The sequence below is a fragment of the Bufo bufo genome, chromosome 11, assembly GCF_905171765.1.
Source record: "Bufo bufo chromosome 11, aBufBuf1.1, whole genome shotgun sequence".
Taxonomy (NCBI): Eukaryota; Metazoa; Chordata; class Amphibia; order Anura; family Bufonidae; genus Bufo; species Bufo bufo.
Genome location: NC_053399.1, coordinates 10935289 through 10956855, shown reverse-complemented (window position 1 = coordinate 10956855; position 21567 = coordinate 10935289). Strand labels below are relative to the sequence as shown.

Below are 21567 nucleotides of genomic sequence, written 5' to 3'. Positions count from 1 at the left end.
TTGGGAATCTCGGACACAGCTGTTTTCTATACTGAATCTATAATTGAATTATTTCATTCTAGACAAGGACCAGATGGTTGCTAAAAGGATTATCATTATTGACCACAATATGATCCAGCCAGTAACCCAAATCTAGAAAGCTGCCCACCACAGCCCTGTCCTGGTGTTACCATGGATACATTTATATTGGGATTTTTTGCATCATGAATCATCCTATCAGTGAGTCACATCCCAGATGAAGGAGGCTGTACCTGTGAAGCTGCACATCTGATCCTATCCAGTGGGCACCAGCAGCTGTTCTGAAAGGCCAGGGCTACACCAGGACATTGCTGGGTCTGGGCACTGGTGACATCGCACGTATCACATGGGTATTGTACCCGACACGGAGAGGTGATAAAGGCTTCCCTTTATTCTTTTACGTTTTGCACCTTGACCATAGTGTAAGGATCCAGCTTTATAAATAATTTTGTAACTATATTAGATTTCTTGAGTTACATCCTGTATTATACTCCAGAGCTGCACTCACTATTCTGCTGGTGGAGTTACTGTGTACATACATTACTTATCCTGTACTGATCCTGAGTTACATCCTGTATTATATCCCAGAGCTGCACTCACTATTCTGCTGGTGTAGTCACTGTGTACATACATTACTTATCCTGTACTGATCCTGAGTTACATCCTGTATTATACTCCAGAGCTGCACTCCCTATTCTGCTGGTGGAGTCACTGTGTACATACATTACTTATCCTGTGTTACATCCTGTATTATACCCCAGAGCTGCATTCACTATTCTGCTGGTGCAGTCACTGTGTACATACATTACTTATCCTGTACTGATCCTGAGTTACATCCTGTATTATACTCCAGAGCTGCACTCACTATTCTGGTGGAGTCATTCCCTGCATACTCAGTGTCTGTTCAGAGCTTCAGCTTGTAGTTTTCATTCTGTGAAGTGTTATTATTACATTTGCACTGTACAGTCATCTGATATGAAATACAAACTGCTTAGCTTAGCTGACTTTTTTTGAATGACAACCAGCAGAATAGTGAGTGCAGCTCTGGGGTATAATACAGGATGTAACTAGGGATCAGTACAGGACAAGTAATGTAATGTATGTACACAGTGACTGCACCAGCAGAATAGTGAGTGCAGCTCTGGGGTATAATACAGGATGTAACTCAGGATCAGTACAGGATAAGTAATGTATGTACACAGTGACTGCACCAGCAGAATAGTGAGTGCAGCTCTGGGGTATAATACAGGATGTAACTCAGGATCAGTACAGGATAAGTAATGTATGTACACAGTGACTGCACCAGCAGAATAGCGAGTGCAGCTCTGGAGTATATATATAATGCAAGATGTAAACAGTAAACAAAGAAAAATTTAACCCTTAAAACTTTAATTTTAATAGAGATAAAACTAAGATCGATAATTGTAGGCCAAAAATATATATAACCCGGCTACCACTGTTCATGTAGCATCTAATAGATAGCCAAAGTAATGAAATGTGTGGAACAACAAAGAGGGGCAATAATGATAGAAAACGGGGAACACATTCCCTGTAGAGCCCCTAACTAGACCTCGGCCCAGGGACAACCCCTAGTGGTGGGATTTCCCTGTCCTCGTGCCTGCCCTATAAGGCCCTGTAAAGCCCTAGATGGTTAAATTGGTTACAATAATCCAACGCATTTCACCCGATAGGGTTCCCCAGGGGGTCGGTAATGACTGGATACATTCCATCAGTAATAATAACATACTCAATCCAATAGATTTGACCCAAAAGATATGACAGATAAGGCAGACTTTACTATGGGTACTGGATACATCACATGTTCCTCATGGCTAATAGGGGTGGATGCAACAGGTGATGTGCCCCATACGTCGCCAGACTACCTCGGGCCGGGTGCTTGATGAGGCAAGATATCAGATCAGTACAGGATAAGTAATGTATGTACACAGTGACTGCACCAGCAGAATAGGGAGTGCAGCTCTGGAGTACAATACAGGATGTAACTCAGGATCAGTACAGGATAAGTAATGTATGTACACAGTGACTGCACCAGCAGAATAGTGAGTGCAGCTCTTGGGTATAATACAGGATGTAACGTAGGATCAGTACAGGATAAGTAATGTATGTACATAGTGACTCCACCAGCAGAATAGTGAGTGCAGCTCTTGAGTATAATATAGGATGTAACTCAGGATCAGTACAGGATAACTAATGTATGTACACAGTGACTGCACCAGCAGAATAGTGAGTGCAGCTCTGCAGTATAATACAGGATGTAACTCAGAATCAGTACAGACACAGATATGAGACAGACTACTTTTCCTGCGTAGATTACAAATACTTGTGACTTGGTGTGTGGAGGGTTGGTGGTGGTGGGGGTGGGGGGGGGGATTTGCTGTTCATCGCCCTCATAAATTAAATGCAATGACACTACTCACACAGTTGCCATGACGACAGTTCTGAAATAGCTTATGGAAGATGCTTTATAAGGTGCATGGAACATACAAGTGTATGGAGGCAGGCATTGCATTAATGCTGGATGTCATTTTCTCTGCGCTCTATTACAGCTGCACGCTTGTTCACAGACACCACGCTCCAAAATCACAAGAAAATTGTCTTTTGCACAGACGCAGGCTTATCTCAGAATATTTATGTTCATTCTGAAAGCAGCAATTTGCAAAATGTCAGCTAACCCTGATGCCATACAGAAGGAGCATTGTATCTATGAATGGCATTAAAAAAGAAAAATCTATAAAGAACACAGTTATTTTTGCAAAACCAATCCCCCCCTCTCCACAGCCTGGGCACAATGGTACGCTCTGTACTCCACACACAGTTAAAGCTCAAATGTATTTTTGCATGAAGAAAAGGGGTGGATTGTCTTTTATTCTAATGGCGCCTTAATACATAAAGAAAACATCAATTACCTTGTTGTAATCAATCATTAAACTGAAATATAATTGCGCCTCGGGAGCGGAAGATGCTGGACTACATCAGGCACAGTCACGTTATAACTACTACCCTCATCTTACATTGTCATATTGAACGGTCAAAAATTATTATAATTTCACCCAAATGGATTTGAACGGATATACTCAATGATATACGAAGTATATTGTGCTCACAGTCAACACCTTGTGTGTAAAAGAATTATCATACATCAGCCAATGATACAATGTGTCATGCAAAGTATTTAAAGGGGCTGTCCACAATTAGAAGGAAAAAAAAGTCTGCTGTGTTTTTTTTTGTTTTTTTTCTAGAAGCGCCTCTGTTGTCAAAGGGCTGTGTCTGGTACTGGAGCTCAGTTCCATTCAGTTGAATAGAGATGAGCTACAATACCAGGCACAGCCTATGACCAAGAGTGGGGCTATTTCTGGAGAAGGGCCCCCATACATCAGGAAACTAACCCCTTCGAGGCCAGGGTTACACAGCACAGTGACACTATGGTGGTCACCCAAGAATAGAAATATAAGTACAAAGCTTTCCTGTATATACTTCTCTGCTTTTTGAAATCCATTGTGCAAAAGTGGCGCAACTGCACTGGTTGGACCGACTTTAGGTTAAAACATTACAGAGAAATTGGGTAAAATGATTCAATGTGTCAAGAGGCTTTAGCATAATGCAAGATAAGCAATGTGAGTAAAGGATAGAATGTATTTAAGAAGTATGGAAAGAATATACATTGTAGAAAGTGTGGGAAGTATAAGTAGAGCAAGAGCGATACAATGTATTATAGAAAAGATACAATGTACTATAGAACCATACAAGAGATACAATGTATCACAGAAGGTGTAGAAAGGATACAATGTACTATAGAAGGCGGAGAAATAGATATAATGTATTATAGAAGGTGGATAAATAGATATAATGTATTATAGAAGGCATACAAGAGAGGCAACCTATATTAGAAGGTATGGGAAGGATACAATGTATTACAGGAGGTATAAGTGCAGAAGCCATACATCACATTGCTGAACTGTTTATGTGCATAGATATATGTATAGATGAAGACCTAGAGAACTGGATCACACATATTCACAAGGCGCAGGTTATCACAGAATGTACTGGACAGAGAGCATGATAAGAAGCAGTTAATTGATACGAGGTCTGGCACACTGTGTTCCCATTAATCAGCAATCACCGTCCTGAGTGGACGGGGGTCTTACCTTTCAGTCTTGCAGGCTCGGTAGAGGATATCCAGCCCCTGTGTGCAGCTCTGTAGGAAGCAGAAGAGAAGCTGTGTGAAAGGGAGCAGAAGCCCAGAGAGAGAGAAATCTCCACCCATCGTTTTACTCAGTCGTCAGGAAATTAATGATCACCCACTTCCTCTACCCTGCAGAGGGGCGACTTGCATCTCACATCTGCCTGCCTCTCGTGTTGCATGCTAGCTCTGCCATGGGCTCCTGGGGGCTCATACTGGAGGATACAGATGTAGCCTCAATTCAAATGCGATTTCACACTGGGCAAGGTGGCTTAAATGTGTGACTGATATTTAAGCTAGCTACAGCATAACAGTTCTTCTATTAAAGGGGTTTTCTAGGCTCCTGATATTGATGACTTATCCTCAGGATTAATATCCGATAATTGAGGGATCAACCCCCTGCACCCTCACCGGTCCGATGTGAATAGGAGCTGAGCTGCAGTAACCTGGCGCAGCCACTAGACTTTGAGTGCAAGCTCCATCGTCAGAGGCTGCAGGGAACACTTGACCGGTAGGGATGCAGAGGGCCGGGCGTCCACTAATTGGGATATCAGGAGCCTTGCAAACCCCCTTTAATTTTTAGGATAAATAACAGTTGCCCATAGAAACCAATTAGATTCTTTTTATTTTTAAGAGTTCCTTTAGAAAATTAAAGGTGGAATCTGATTGGTTGCTATGGGCAACTGAGACGGTTTTCCTTTACACCAGTTTTGCTAAATCTCCCCCAGTGTGTCCATAGGGTTCCTTACAAGCTCCTACTGCAAATCCACACGTATGAGAACGCGCCTCGCAACGAGTTATAATTGGAATTAGAATTTGCAACTTGTCAGATTACCCAGTGTCACAGAACGGCGGTATAATAAGGATTCTTACATTCTACGCCTCATGCACACAACCGTATGACGTATCTGTAGTAGTTATGTGCGGTACACAGACATAGAGGTTTCTGTACCTCCACTTTACACCAAGATTGTCCAAATTTTAGCACATAATGTCACCTATTAACCCACACCCCCTTGATGGGCTGGAAACCGAAACCAGCGAGCTGAGCGCAGTGGATTATCCTTTTTGGTGCATTATCCTTTTTGGTGCATTTGCTTCATAAATAGGAGTAAAACTTGATTAGACATTAGGCGCCAGAAATGTTCCAAATTCAGGCATATTTATGAAAAAACGTGCCATACACCACTGGCCGCCATATGGAAACCTATAGATGTTTATGAAGACTGAAAAATCTGATCTGAGAGAACCTCTGTATGAGACTTGTCATGTGCAGATGCATCAGGGGAGAAGGCGCTGGGGTTTTCTATGTTTCCATGCCGATCAAGACACTGTCATGTGTATAGATATAATAGAAGTAGGTCCTCTGGCTGCTACGGGGCCCATGCGGATGGGACTCACTACAGGGGTGCAGCATCCAGCTACTTCAAATACTATGCTTTCCCTTTAAGTGCAAGGATATGGTGTGTTATACAACAAATCATTACTACTGGTGTCCTTGCTGCGCTTGGATGGACAGTGGTCTGATGTTCTCAGCTCTAACATTAAATGTATTGCCCGTCGAGCCCTTACTGGATCTTCACCATGGGTACCTGTGTACCAATGGGTCTTAATCGCTGGCATGATCTCATACTGCATTATTGACCCTGGTACCTTATTATTTCCACTGAAGTTTTCTTCTTCTCTTTTTTTTTTTTTAGCATATGTTCTTATGTCCCATCTGCTGATTGTGTCCACCTGATATGGTTGACCTGCCCCTTATTTAAAGGGACACTGACAGGCCCAAAAAGCATATTTAGGTGTATATATATGACAGTACAGGTCTTATAAAGTGTATTAGAATCATCTAAGTATCCCCCCTGTCCACCTTATAAATACAGTAATCTGACGTTTTATAACCTGCTTGAATCGTGTTCAATCTGCCCAAGGGGCGGCGTTTCATCTCCACTTGCGCCCAGCCAGCCTCGCCACAACTGCCGTTTGAAGCGCCGCCCAGCTCATCAATATTCACTTCGCTGGGCGGCTACTCTGAACTGTGCCCGGCGCATGCGCATAAAGCAGGGGCTGCATCGGCCTCTGAGAATCAGACTGTGCGCAGGCGCGATGCGATCGCGGCCAGTGAGGGTGCCAGGCGCATGCGCTGAAGATGGCCGGGGACACGAGTAGCCGCCCAGCGAAGTGAATATTGATGAGCTGGGCGGCGCTTCAAACGGCAGTTGTGGCGAGGCTGGCTGGGCGCAAGTTGAGATGAAACACCGTCCTTTGGGCAGATTGAACACGATTCAAGCAGGTTATAAAACTTCATTTTACTGTATTTATAAGGTGGACAGGGGGGATACTTAGATGATTCTAATACACTTTATAAGACCTGTACTGTCATATATATACCTAAATATGCTTTTTGGGCCTGTCAGTGTCCCTTTAAGGCCAGTGTCTCACACTATCATGTTGTCATGAGTAAGGATCTAAATTTATTGATCTGAAACGCGTAGACCTGATGTACATGTCTGGATTTTAGCACCTTTTCATTAAAGCATATACATGTTGTTTGGAAGCTGGATCTCCTTCTTCATTTATACTTCTACCATTGCTTAGTTCCTGGCGAATGTCCGTGCTTCCATCTCAGCTTGGGACCAGGTGAGCCTCAACAATTGCCTCTCTTGGATTACATTGAAGTAAATGGGTCCGCATCCGTGATGCGGAATGCCCACGGAACGGCACCCGTGTATTGTGGATCCGCAAATGCGGTCCGCAATACGGCAACGGGGCGCACACGCCCGTGTGAAAGAGGCCTTAGTAAATGTGCTGCATGCAGTGATATGGGCCAGCCTATGAATAGGATCACATTGTATTTTTGCAGTTGGGCCCCTCTTTGGACTTGAACTCTTCTTTGGCTTTTTTGGCAAACAAAATTATTTTGGTGGCCCATACTTTTACTGCCTGCTGGATCCGTCAATCTGCATGCGAACGGACAGCATTTGTAGACGGAGCCGGGTGCGGGTCCGTCTCACAAATGCATTGCAAGAACGGATCAGTCTGTCCGTTTGTCATATGGACAAACAAATCTGTTTCTATTTTTATTTGCATTTTTAAAGGTCTGCGCATGCGCAGAACGTAGGGACGGATCCGGCACTAATACATTCCTATGGAAAAAAAAAATGACGGATCCGGCATTCAGGCAAGTGTTCAGTTTTTTAGGCCGGAGATAAAACCGTAGCATGCTGCGGTATTATCTCCATCCTGATCAGTCAAAAAGACTGGACTGAAGACATCCTGATGCTTCCTGAGCGGATCGCTCTCTATTCAGAATGCATGGGGATATGATTGATCAGTTCTTTTCTGGTATAGAGCCCCTAGAACGGAACTCTATGCCGGAAATGAAAACCGTTCGTGTGAAAGTACCCTTACACCATGCTGCCAAAAAATATGCATATGTGTACCCCCCCCCCCCACCTCTGTTTGCTGTGACTTGTAGTTATTACACGGACAGACACTCAGCACATGCTCAGGAGCTACGAATGGCGCCAGAAACAGGATGCCTCCTTTGGGTGAATTCACGCACTGCAGATTTATTGCAGACATTTCGGCGGCTGCAAATCAGTTCCATTCATTTGAATGAGGTTGATTCAGAGGCTGGATGTCGGCAAGCCCCATTCAGATGAATGGGTCAGTGCACTGAATTTGCCAGGGCTGACTACAATATGGCATCGCTGTGCCAACGCGATGAGACATTGCCCATTGTTCAGCCCTGCCCTCTTGAAGCACAGTCCTAAAAAAAAAAAAGCCACTCTTGCTGTACACATGCATGAATGATGCCACGTGATAAAATGACCAAGAGTTAGGGGATAAATTGATGGCGCCTACTGTGCCAGCGCTGAAAATCTGGCATACCGGACAGACAATGCCTGTCTACTTACCTCCTCAGGGACGTCCTGCAGTGGCAGGCAGCGTCCTTTTCCTTGCTGATGTTCCTCTCCCTTTTTTCCTCCCTCCAAGTGCCATCTGCTGTGTGCAATGGGTGTCCCTGATTTGAACACATGCATGATTAAGAAGCACACAACCCACATCATCTGCTTGGAAATGGGATTTTTTTTTTTTCAGTCCCCGGATTAGAAAGCTGCATTCAGTGATTAAACCCTTGCAGAACAATGAATCTCTGGCACCAGGCGCCTATTGTCCTGGCTGCAGAAATAGACCTCTTATGCCAGGCGGGGAACAAAGGCGATTACACAGTTTAAGCTCTAGATTTTACGCCTTGGCTGACACATATCACATTCATAAACTGGTGAGAACTAATCTAATCGAAAAACCTAACGATCCCAGCATAAGTGATGATCGTTAGCGACTATCCTTATCTTTAGGGGTTAACAGGATCTTCTCTGACTGATTAACGGATAAAACGGTGCAGTTGCCACAAGAATATTGCTGCAATGTAAGGGACACTAAACAATATTTGCAATAATCTGAATGATTTTTCAACGAGAAATTTGTAGCAGATGAAAATCAGTTCCATTCACCTGAATGTGGCTTCTAGAAATCCATGCGCTTGCTGCCTCGTTCAAATGAAATTTCTGCAACAAAATCTGCAGCGTGTGAGTGCACCCTAAGGCCAACTGCACACGAGTGTGGGGGAACGCACATAAAATCTGCACAAATTTCCGCGTTTCTACAGCATATCAGAACCAAAAATGCGTTTTTTGGTGCGGATTAGATGCGGTTTTACCGCAGATCTCACACTTCCATTGAAAAGGGTGAAATCTGGAACTCAAACCCCAAATATAATTGGCATGCTGCAGATCTGGAAATCCGCACGGCAGGTCAATACACTTTGCTGGTGCTGTAATACGCTGCGGTTTTTCTGCATGGGAATCCGTGCTGAAAAACTGCACATATTCCGTGATGCCTAATAGTGTGATGCAGCTTGGTCCTAGGGGCTATAAACACATGCTGGGAGTTGTGGTGTAGGTGCCTGGGCGAATGAATAAAGCAGGTTTGTTTAGATCTGGGGGGTCTGGACATATAAGACTCTGTTCACACTTCTGTTAAAATTTTGGTTGGGAAATAATAGAGAGCTGATCCATCCTATGACGGACACTAGAGATGAGCGAATTTTATGTTATGAAATCCGTATTTTGCGGAACAGAACAGCTGGCCCCTAATAGAACAGTACAAGCCTTGTCCGTAATGCGGACAATAATAGGAGATGTTCTATTTTTTTGCGGAACGGAAATATGGACATACGAAAACGGAATGCACAGAGTAACTTCCGTTTTTTTTTTTGCTCTACTCTCTAAGGGCTCATGCACACGACCGTATGCCCTCCGATACATACGGTCCGTGAGCGTCATTGCATCGATGCTGTGCACGTCGGGCCGCTCATATGATCTTATGAGTGTGGGATAATAGCCCCGCGGGCGGCCCGACGTGCACAGCATCATTGTAATCTATGATGCTGTGCGCTCCCATGCGCACAATCGATGCCGCTCCGGGACATATGGCCCGCATGTCTCAGAGGGCATACGGTCGTGTGCAAGAGGCCTAAAGGAGCAACTTTTAGCTAATGAGGCAGTGGAAAAATAGCCCAAGGGTCATTGAAAAGAGTTTAGGCAGAACCCCTTCTGTTCTGTGTGGGGGGCCTGGTTTGATCCTTGCTATGGGGCCCTTAGTTTTCTATGTACGCCACTGAATGGCAGTATTATTTATCTGCCATTATTATTTGAAGACTGAATGGCAGTATTATATGAGGACTGCACACAGGTACTAGCATTCTTTTAATGCACTGTTAATTGCACATTTTATGGTAGTTGTGGTAATATTTGTGCACTGACCCCATTATGAGCTTATAGTTGGGGAGGGGGTAGCAGTGGTCCTTATACAGTAAGAGAACATACAAAACGTCTCATCCAGTAAGGGTTCTGCCATCTACAGATGTTTGTGTACAGCTCCACTGGCCCAGCTGCAAGACCCCAGCCCTCCATCCCAATTTCTTCCACTGCAGCATCTTTTACCTAAATGTTAAAGGGAACCTGTCACCTGGATTTTGTGTATAGAGCTGAGGACATGGGTTGCTAGATGGCCGCTAGCACATCCGCAATACCCAGTCCCCATAGCTCTGTGTGCTTTTAGGCCCCTTGCATTGCATTGCGGCGAACCCACGCGGATAGGTACGCAACTGCGCGAACAAGTAGATTAAGGTGAGTTAAATTATATTTTTTTTTAACCCCTCCAGCCCTTCTATACTATGCATTCTGTATTCAGAATGATATTATTTTCCCTTATAACCATGTTATAAGGGGAAATAATAATGATCGGGTCCCCATCCCGATCATCACCTAGCAACCGTGCGTGAAAATCGCACCGCATCCGCACTTGCTTGCGGATGCTTGCGATTTTCACGCAACCCCATTCATTTCTATGGGGTCTGCGTTACGTAAAAAACGCTCAAAGAGGAGCATGCTGCGATTTTCACGCAACGCACAAGTGATGCGTGAAAATCACCGCTCATGTGCACAGCCCCATAGAAATGAATGGGTCCGGATTCAGTGCGGGTGCAATGCGTTCACCTCACGCATTGCACCCGCACGGAAATCTCGTCCGTGTGAAAGGGGCCTTATTGTGTAAAAAAAAACAAAAAACGATTTGATACATATGCAAATTACCCTGAGATGAGTCCTGTCCCTGACTCATCTCACATACAGGACTCATCTCAGGTTAATTTGCAGATGTATCAAATCTTTTTTTTACACAATAAAAGCACACAGAGCTATGGGGACTGGGTATTGCGGATGTGCTAGCGGCCATCTAGCAACCCATGTCCTCAGCTCTATACACAAAATCCTGGTGACAGGTTCCCTTTAAGATAACTCCCGTATCATTTATATGTTGGGTAGAGATCTTTTCCGTGGAGGATTTAAAGGTTCTTTAAAGAGCCCAGGTATAGCGTTTGCATCAAGACCCAGAACATACTTGGTAAGATATGATCTATATGAACTTGACCTTTCCTATATGGTGATTCCTATCCTTCTGCTCTGAATATTGACCAGTGGTTGATGCTGTGCTGCTGCCATACGTGTTTGCATCAGATATAATTAGGATCCTGTTGTGACCCAGATTTCCAACCGCAGCAGCATCCCCCCTGGGAAGTTTGTCATGTGGAATGTTTATGTTCCTAGAATGTATATAGGGATAATATACGGTTGTCAGAATTTTTTAATTATTTTATTTTTAGGATTTGATTTGTATTTCTATAACCTGTAAAATTATTTTTACAGGTTATAGTTCATAGTACCATGAAATATAACCATGGTGGACTCTAACCCATAACCCAAGCGTTGCATGGTCACATTTCTCTCTATTGTTTGATTTATTATCTGCCCCAATACTTGACTACAGAATAGCAATGGAACCAGTTATCATATGTACTGGTGACAATACTAGGGGAAAATAGGACTCCATTAAAGGGCTTGTCAAGGATTTTGATATTGACGGCCTATCCTCAGGATAGATCATCAATATCTGATCAGTGGAGGATCATATTTCCAACTTCTGACACCCCTGCCGATCATTTCTTTGAAGAGGCTGTGGCAGGCGCCAGAAGCAAATAACTATAACCATATGCAGCAAAGTCCAAAGCCACAAGCTTGCGTTACCTTTGCTGTCTCAGTCCAAACTAGGTCTTTATGATCCTCAACCTTCTACAGTAATTCAACGCTTCTTTCCTCTCAAAGGTTGATCCTCAGCAGATCTTTTCTGGCAGTTTTTCCTCTCAGGGATGGTGTCCTCCTGGACAAGTATTCCTTCTAAGCCTACTTTTCAGCAGCTCATAGCTATCAGGTCTTCACTCTAGCCTGACTTGCTAGGAACTCCCAACCAACTAACCAGGTGAAAAATGGGACCAGCCCACTACCCGGCTTAACAATTTTCTATCTATACCTAGCCTTTTTGAAGTGCATAGATCATAGTTGGCATAACAGTAAACCTGAGCATTAACCTTTTAGCAGTGATCCAAGGGGTCACTGCATAGGCAAGGGCATAGTTATAGGGGTGCAGAAGTGGCAGTCGCGCCTGCTCCTCCTGCCACAGAAGGAGACACCAGTATTATTGGGCTTTCTTCACATATTGGGGGAGATTTATCAAGCCCAGTTTTAAGCAAAGATGTGCAACTTTTTTACGCTCCGATTGCCACTTTTATTAAACGTGGGCGGGGGTGGGATGTAATTAGCTCTATGCATTTCACAGGGTAAAATTCGTGTGAAAATCCACACCATTAGGATAGATTCTTACGGCTGTCCATGTTGTGGCCGCAAGCGGGGTCCGTGTGTTGGCACGTAGCATGGACTTACCGACCGCTGGAGAAAACTGTCTCCAGGTCAGTGAGACGTGGGCCAAAGTAGTGCACGCCCTAATTGCACCATTAACATCCGCGTGCAGTCCGTTGCATGTACGGCTAGCACACAGCCCAAAAATATGGCCGCCTGGATCAGACTTAACCGCTTTCCGACTTGCAGCATCTCATTTTAACCCCTTCACAACAGGCCCATTTTCCATTTTTTCATTTTGGTTTTTCACTGCCAGCCTTCCCAGAGCCATAACTTTTTTTACTTTTCCATTCACATAGCTGTATGAGGGCTTATTTATTTTTATTTTTTGCGGGACAGGTTGTACTTTCTAATGGCATCAATTACGGTTGCACTGGAGGTCAATGTATGCTGAAGATTTCTTCCACAGCATGTAAAGTCTGTATTTGAACACACCCTAAGGCTCCATTCACACGTCCGCAAATGGGTCCGCATCCGTTCCGCAATTTTGCAGAACGGGTGCGGACCCATTCATTTTCTATGGGGACGGAATGGATGCGGACAGCACACAGTGTTCTGTCAGCATCCGCATTTGCGGAGCGCGGCCCCGATCTTCAGGTCCGCAGCTCCGCAAAATATAGAACATGTCCTACTCTTGTCCGCAGCTTGCGGACAAGAATAGGCATTTCTACAGGGGTGCCGGGCGGGTGTGTTGCGGATCCGCAACACACCACGGACGTGTGAATGGAGCCTAAAGGGGCAGTCACAGAACCGTATCCGTTTCACAGTCCACAAATTGTGAATCCGCAAAACACAGATACCAGCTGCGTGCATCTGGTATTTTCCCCTTTCCGCAGGTCCCGCACTATGGAACAGATACCTATTCTTCTCTGCAAAACGGACCAGAATAGGACATGTTCCATTTCTTTGTGGGGCCGCAGAACGGACATACGGATGCGGACGGCGCATGGGGTGCTGCCCGCATATTTTGCGGCTCCATCGAGATGAATAGGTCCGCATCTGATCTGCAAAAAATGCACACTGAAAGTACGATAGTGTGAATGCCCCCTCGGGGCTCGAGCATACGAGCAATGTATGGGTACCGGCCGAGTGCACTCCGTTTGCAGATGTGGACCCATTGACTTGAATAGGTCGGCTATCCGCAAGATACACTGCGCACCGCAAACAAAGTAGGACATGCGCTCCATACTGCTTCTGATCTGTACCGCTCCGTATCTTGCAGACCTATTCAAGTCAATGTGTGAATGAGAACTTACCTGGAGTCCTTACCTTGCTTTCCTTGGCTCCGACCTAGCTCTGCCAGCAGTTTTGCATGGCCAAAACTGTTGACAGACTACCTTTCCAGGGGTTGTCAAAGATTAGAAACACATGGCTGCTTTCTCCTAAAAACAGCACCACCCCTGTCCATGGTCTGTGACTGGTACTAACGGCTCGATTAAGGTAAATGGGGCAGAGCTGCAATACCGTACACAACCTGTGGACAGGGGTGGTGCTGTTTTTGGAAGAAAGCAGCCATGTTTTTCTAATCCTGGACAACGCCTTTAAGTGAAATCACTGGGTCTTTAAGATAGGATTGATGTAAAGTGAGTCAAGTGCAGTAAAAGCCCCCGGTGTATATATGTATACATGGCTCAGGGCAGAGCCGTAGATGTCGAGGAATCACGCCCGTGGCCATGTCTGCTTTCTCAAGTGCTGCATACATTTCCTAGAGGACAGCAAACCAATATAAGATGGCTACTTACCTCAGTTGCCATGGCGACGGTGACGGCTCCTTTCTGTGGGCGGCTGCGTTAAGTGCTGGTTGTGATTTGTACCTTAGGACGACACAAAGGAACCGGCAATGAAAGAGAAGCCGAAGAAACCAACATGTCCGACCCGGAACCATAGAAATCTATAGAGCCACGTAGAATGAATCATTCCTGCTTCAAGAGCTCACCGTTTTCAGGATCTCTGCTTGCTGTGCATGAAGAGACATATTCTTATAGGCATCCAGAGGCTAAAAACTGGCAGAGGTTAACCATCTCTCACAGCTGAGGGTTTGTTACAGTGGAGTCCAGGCTGTTTAGATTAGAGGGGATTGTCTGGACCGGATATCACTGTAACAAACCCTCAGCTGTGGGAAGTATTAGAATGACCCATAGTCATTGACAGCAGGCGGACATCTTGAAATCGATGAGGAATTGAAACAGGTTCTGTTTGCTGTAAGTGAATGGAAACATTATTGGTTACAAGCTGAGGTGAAAACAGCATACGCCCTGCTGCTCCATTTAAAGCCTATGGCACTTCTAGCTGGAATACCCCTTTAAAGGGTTTCTGTCACCCCGCAAAACTCTTTTTTTTTTTTTTTGGATAGTTAGATTCCTTATAGGGCGATATAGCAGAATATAATGCTCTTACTTACTTTCATGCGGCCGATTCTTTATAAAACGAACTTTTATAATATGTAAATGAGGGCTCTACCAGCAAGTAGGGCGTCTACTTGCTGGTAGCCGCAGCAGCAATCCGCCCCCTCGCCGTGTTGATTGACAGGGCCAGCCGTGATCTCCTCCTCCGGCCGGCCCTGTCAGTAATTCAAAAATCGCGCGCCTTGCGTCATTCGGCGCAGGCGCTCTGAGATGAGGAGGCTCGTATCCTCAGCACTCCCTCAGTGCGCCTGCGCCGATGACGTCTTCTCTTTCGGTGATGTCATCGGCGCAGGCGCACTGAGGGAGTGCTGAGGAGACGAGCCTCTTCATCTCAGAGCGCCTGCGCCGAATGACGCGAGGCGCGCGATTTTTGAATTACTGACCGGGCCGGCCGGAGGAGGAGATCACGGCTGGCCCTGTCAATCAACACGGCGAGGGGGCGGATTGCTGCTGCGGCTACCAGCAAGTAGACGCCCTACTTGCTGGTAGAGCCCTGATTTACATATTATAAAAGTTCGTTTTATAAAGAATCGGCCGCATGAAAGTAAGTAAGAGCATTATATTCTGCTATATCGCACTATGAGAAATCTAACTATCCAAAAAAAAAAAAATGAGTTTTGCGGGGTGACAGAAACCCTTTAAGTGAGGAGTCCATAGCTCCTGGGCCCTAATGCTAAATCTGCCACAGGGTCCCATCTAACCTGCTATTTATAATACTGGTGCCTTCATATGTGGTAGTGAGGTCCTGGGGCCCCTCAGACAGCAGGGCCCCGTGTGACTGCCACCCCCACCCCCTCTGTAGGCCTCTCACTTCTCAAAGATGACAGAAAAACAGGCCTGGTTAGCAACCAATCACAGCACAGCTTTCACTTTACCTCAGCAGTGTGAAATAGGAGCTCTGAATGGTTGCTATTGGCAACAAGGCGTATTACCAGAGGTGCCCGGTGTGTCAGGGTATGCAGCAGCTTCACTGGGGCCCCTGTCATTCATTAGCCTCCCCATAGAGGTGAATAGAGCCTGTATATCAGTCTCGGTAGTGCACCTGCTGAGGGCACCGGGCCCCCACCATAGAGGTAATGGATCACCTGACCTCCAGCTGTAACCTGAGGGGGAAGCAGGCAGAGCTGATCAGTGTCCCTGCAGCGCCACCACAGGGGAAGGGAAGTATTACATGGTGGCTGTGAAATCAATAGACTGTCTGTGGAATACATGGGGGGAGAGAGAGAGAAAGGAGGGACGGAGAGAGAGAAAGGAGGGACGGAGAGAAAGAGACAGGGAGAGAAAGGAGGGACGGAGAGAAAGAGACAGGGAGAGAAAGGAGGGATGGAGAGAGAGAGGGAGAGAGAGGGAGAGAAAGGAGGGACGGAGAGAGAGGGAGAGAGAGGGAGAGAAAGGAGGGACGGAGAGAGAGAAAGAGACAGGGAGAGAAAGGAGGGACGGAGAGAGAGAAAGAGACAGGGAGAGAAAGGAGGGATGGAGAGAAAGAGAGGGGGAGAGAAAGGAGGGACGGAGAGAGAGAAAGAAAGGAGGGACAGAGAGAGAGAAAGAAAGGAGGGACGGAGAGAGAGAGAAAGAAAGGAGGGACGGAGAGAGAGAGAAAGAAAGGAGGGACGGAGAGAGAGAGAAAGAAAGGAGGGACGGAGAGAGAGAGAAAGAAAGGAGGGACGGAGAGAGAGAGAAAGAAAGGAGGGACGGAGAGAGAGAGAAAGAAAGGAGGGACGGAGAGAGAGAAAGAAAGGAGGGACGGAGAGAGAGAAAGAAAGGAGGGACGGAGAGAGAGAAAGAAAGGAGGGACGGAGAGAGAGAAAGAAAGGAGGGACGGAGAGAGAGAAAGAAAGGAGGGACGGAGAGAGAGAAAGAAAGGAGGGACGGAGAGAGAGAAAGAAAGGAGGGACAGAGAGAGAGAAAGAAAGGAGGGACAGAGAGAGAGAAAGAAAGGAGGGACAGAGAGAGAGAAAGAAAGGAGGGACGGAGAGAGAGAGAGAGAGAGAGAGAGAAAGAAAGAAAGGAGGGACAGAGAGAGAGAAAGAAAGGAGGGAGAGAGAGAGAGAGAGAGAGAGAGAGAGAGAAAGAAAGGAGGGAGAGAGAGAGAGAGAGAGAAAGGAGGGATGGAGAGAGAGAGAGAAAGGAGGGATGGAGAGAGAGAGAGAAAGGAGGGATGGAGAGAGAGAAAGGAGGAATGGAGAGAGAGAAAGGAGGAATGGAGAGAGAGAAAGGAGGAATGGAGAGAGAGAAAGGAGGAATGGAGAGAGAGAAAGGAGGAATGGAGAGAGAAAGAGAGAGGGATGGAGAGAAAGAGACAGGGAGAGAGAGAGGGATGGAGAGAAAGAGACAGGGAGAGAAAGGAGGGATGGAGAGAGAGAGAGAGAAAGGAGGGATGGAGAGAGAGAAAGGAGGGATGGAGAGAGAGAAAGGAGGGATGGAGAGAGAGAGAAAGGAGGGATGGAGAGAGAGAGAAAGGAGGGATGGAGAGAGAGAAAGGAGGGATGGAGAGAGAGAGAGAAAGGAGGGCTGGAGAGAGAGAGAGAAAGGAGGGCTGGAGAGAGAGAAAGGAGGGCTGGAGAGAGAGAAAGGAGGAATGGAGAGAGAGAAAGGAGGAATGGAGAGAGAGAAAGGAGGAATGGAGAGAGAGAAAGGAGGAATGGAGAGAGAGAAAGGAGGAATGGAGAGAGAGAAAGGAGGAATGGAGAGAGAGAAAGGAGGAATGGAGAGAGAAAGAGAGAGGGATGGAGAGAAAGAGACAGGGAGAGAGAGAGGGATGGAGAGAAAGAGACAGGGAGAGAAAGGAGGGATGGAGAGAGAGAGAGAGAAAGGAGGGATGGAGAGAGAGAAAGGAGGGATGGAGAGAGAGAGAGAAAGGAGGGATGGAGAGAGAGAGAAAGGAGGGATGGAGAGAGAGAGAGAGAGAGAAAGGAGGGATGGAGAGAGAGAAAGGAGGGATGGAGAGAGAGAAAGGAGGGATGGAGAGAGAGAAAGGAGGGATGGAGAGAGAGAAAGGAGGGATGGAGAGAGAGAGAGGAGGGATGGAGAGAGAGAGAGAAAGACGGGGAGAGAAAGGAGGGATGGAGAGAAAGAGAGAGAGGGATGGAGAGAAAGGAGGGATGGAGAGAGAGAAAGGAGGTATGGAGAGAGAGAAAGGAGGGATGGAGAGAAAGACAGGGAGAGAAAGGAGGGATGGAGAGAGAGAAAGGAAGGATGGAGAGAGAAAGAGAGAGAGAGGGATGGAGAGAAAGAGACAGGGAGAGAAAGGAGGGATGGAGAGAGAGAGAGAGAGAGAGAGAAAGAGACGGGGAGAGAAAGGAGGGATGGAGAGAGAGAAAGGAGGGATGGAGAGAAAGAGACAGGGAGAGAAAGGAGGGATGGAGAGAGAGAAAGGAGGGATGGAGAGAGAGAAAGGAGGGATGGAGAGAGAGAAAGGAGGGATGGAGAGAGAGAAAGGAGGGATGGAGAGAGAGAAAGGAGGGATGGAGAGAGAGAAAGGAGGGATGGAGAGAGAGAAAGGAGGGATGGAGAGAGAGAAAGGAGGGATGGAGAGAAAGACAGGGAGAGAAAGGAGGGATGGAGAGAGAGAAAGGAGGGATGGAGAGAGAGAAAGGAGGGATGGAGAGAGAGAGAAAGGAGGGATGGAGAGGGAGAGAGAGAGAGAGAGAGAGAAAGACGGGGAGAGAAAGGAGGGATGGAGATAGAGAAAGGAGGGATGGAGAGAGAGAGACAGGGAGAGAAGGGGGGATGGAGAGAGACAGGGAGAGAAGGAGGGATGGATAGAGAGAGAAAGAGGGGGAGGGATGGATAGAGAGCGAGAGACAGGGAGAGGAGGGATGGATAGAGAGAAAGGAGGGATGGAGAGAGAGAGAGAGAGACGGAGAGGAGGGATGGATAGAGAGCGAGAGAAGGAGGGATGGAGAGAGAGAAAGGAGGGATAGAGAGAGAGAGAAGGAGGGATGGATAGAGAGCGAGAGAAGGAGGGATGGATAGAGAGCGAGAGACAGGGAGAGAAGAAGGGATGGAGAGAGAGAAAGGAGGGATAGAGAGAGAGAGAGAGAGAGAGAGAGAGAGAAGGGGAGATGGAGATGGGGAGAGAGAGAGAGAAGGAGGGATGTAGAGAGAGAGAGAAAGAGAGGGGGAGAGAAGGAGGGATGGAGAGAGAGACAGACGGACATGGAGAGAAGGAGGGATGGATAGATATGAGATAGATAGATATATAGAGAGACTATAATAGATAGATAGCAGATACACTGAAGGGAAACATTCAAACCCTTTGACTTTGCTGCCATCTTATGGTCATTATTAAGAACAGCAAGAGACGTTGCAGGGAAGGGAAGCCCTAAGGCCTCATGCACACGAACGTATTGTCTTTCCGTGTCCGTTCCGTTTTTTTGCGGACTGTATACGGAAACATTCATTTCAATGGGTCCGCAAAAAGAATGGAAGTTACTTTGTGTGCGTTCTGTATTTTCCGTATATCCGTATTCCTGGTCCGCAAAAAAAAAAAATAGAACATGTCCTATTATTGTCCTGCATTACTGTTCTATTAGGGGCCAGCTGTTCCGTTCCGCAAAATACGGAATGCACACTGACATTATCCGTATTTTTAGCGGACCGCAAAATACAAACAGTCGTGTGCATGAGGCCTTAGTATTAGGGCTGGGGTGTAAGAGCTGACTGTGGGGTCCCGGAGCGCATACAGCTGCAGCACCGACATCCCCTTGGATACCAGAGGGTTTTTTTGTTTTTCCCCTGTTTTCCAGGAGCTATAACTTTTTTTTTTTTCCATTCACATAGCTGTATGAGGGCTTGTTTTTTGCAGGATAAGGCTACATGCACACGAACGTATTTTGTTTCCGTGTCTGTTCCATTTTTTTTTGCGGATAGGATGCGGACCCATTCATTTTGAATGTCTGCATCAGTATGTCCGTTCCATAGCTCCGCAATAAAAATAGAACATGTATGATCCGTTTTTTATTTTTTTGCAGATCCGCAATTTGCGGACCGCAAAACACATACAGTCGTGTGCATGTAGCCTTAGGCCTCATGCACACGACTGGTTTTTTTTGCGGTCCGCAAAAACGGGTTCCGTAGTTCCGTGTTCGTTTTTTCTTCCGTGGGTCTTCCTTGATTTTTGGAGGATCCACGGACATGAAAAGTTAAAAAAAATTCTTAAGTCAAGTTTGCCTTTAAAATGATTGAAAAAAAACGGACACGGATCACGGACGCGGATGACAATCTTGTGTGCATCTGTGGTTTTTCACGGACCCATTGACTTGAATGGGTCCGCGAACCGTTGTCCGTGAAAAAAATAGGACAGGTCCTATTTTTTTCACGGACAGGAAACACGGACGCAGATGAAAAACGGTGCATTTTCCGATTTTTCCACGGACCCATTGAAAGTCAATGGGTCCGCATAAAAACACGAAAACGGAACAATGGCCGCGGATGCACACAACGGTCGTGTGCATGAGGCCTTACTCTGAGGTCTCCTAGGTGTTATATTTTTTCTCTATTTTTAAATTTTAATTATTTTTGAATGTTTGCTCCCCTGTTCTGAGCTGACGGCACTACTGCTCCAAATGTATTCTACAGCAGAACAACGACCCCAATCATCCAGCCAATGTCATTAAAAATTATCTGTTGGGATCTATTCACACGTCCGCACTTTGGGTCCAGATCCGTTCCGCCTAATGCAGACCCATTCATTTTCAATTGGGATGGAGAAGATGCAGACAGCACACAGTGTGCTGTCCTCACCCGCATTTCTACTGGGGGGCCGGCCCGGTGTTTTGCGGATCTGCAAAACACTGCGGACGTGTGAATGGACCCTAAAGAAGCACAAGGAGTCCTGGAAGTGATGATATGACCCACATAGAGCCCTGATCTCGTCATCATCAAGTCTGACTAGGATTACATGACGAGACAGAAGGATCTGATCAAGCCTACATAGCCGGCTCCTCCTCCATGTACCAATGGTATGGATTAGCATACAGGGCGGGAAACCAGAACGGGGGGCACAGCAGGGGAACGGAGCAGACCATAGGAAAAAAAAAATATATATATATATAAGATCTCCTCAACATGCCCCACAGTGCCAAGTACTTATACTGTAATGTCAGGACCCTTGAAAGGTCCTCTTTAAGTACATATGTATTTTCTAATTGAAAGTGCAGACCTGTCAAATACTGTATTATAACAAATTAAAAATTTACCTGCAGTACCACTTACCTCCACTGGAGGGAAGCACAGGCATTTCCCAATGCTAGCTGCTAGTACAACAGCGCCACCTGCTGTAAACAAGGAGCCAGAAAGAGACACTGAAAATGTGAGAACTCTGGAATAAAATAAACTTTAGGAAGAGCAAAAGAAAGTTTTTATTTTTAGAAAAATATTACAAAAAACTCAAATGGGATAGAAACGTGAGGTATTTTTTACAATTTATTTATGTTTTACGAGAAGGGTTATGTGGCATGGATAGCTGGGTGTTGCTGACTCGGCCCATAAATCCCTCTCTTCTGAAGAGCTGACCGCTTTATGATGAGCGTTCACGGCCATTGTGCTCGTCGTCGAAGAAAACGCGTCGCAGAGTCGTCCACAGCAGCTGCGGAGCCGGAGCTTGACTTCAGAGCATCACCCG

At 46.1% G+C, this 21567-nt stretch overlaps 1 protein-coding gene across 1 annotated transcript in view; it reads right to left on the bottom strand.

The window, feature by feature from the left end:
* Window positions 1-15966, bottom strand: part of GNG2 (G protein subunit gamma 2) — a 71626-nt gene extending 55660 nt beyond the window's left edge. The window contains exons 1-3 of the mRNA XM_040412211.1: window positions 15818-15966; window positions 14280-14351; window positions 4185-4234 (exon numbers count right to left, since the gene is read on the bottom strand). The gene's annotated coding sequence lies outside the window, so the exon portion shown is untranslated. The remainder of the gene's footprint in view (window positions 1-4184; window positions 4235-14279; window positions 14352-15817) is intronic.
* Window positions 15967-21567: the final 5601 nt, after the last annotated feature.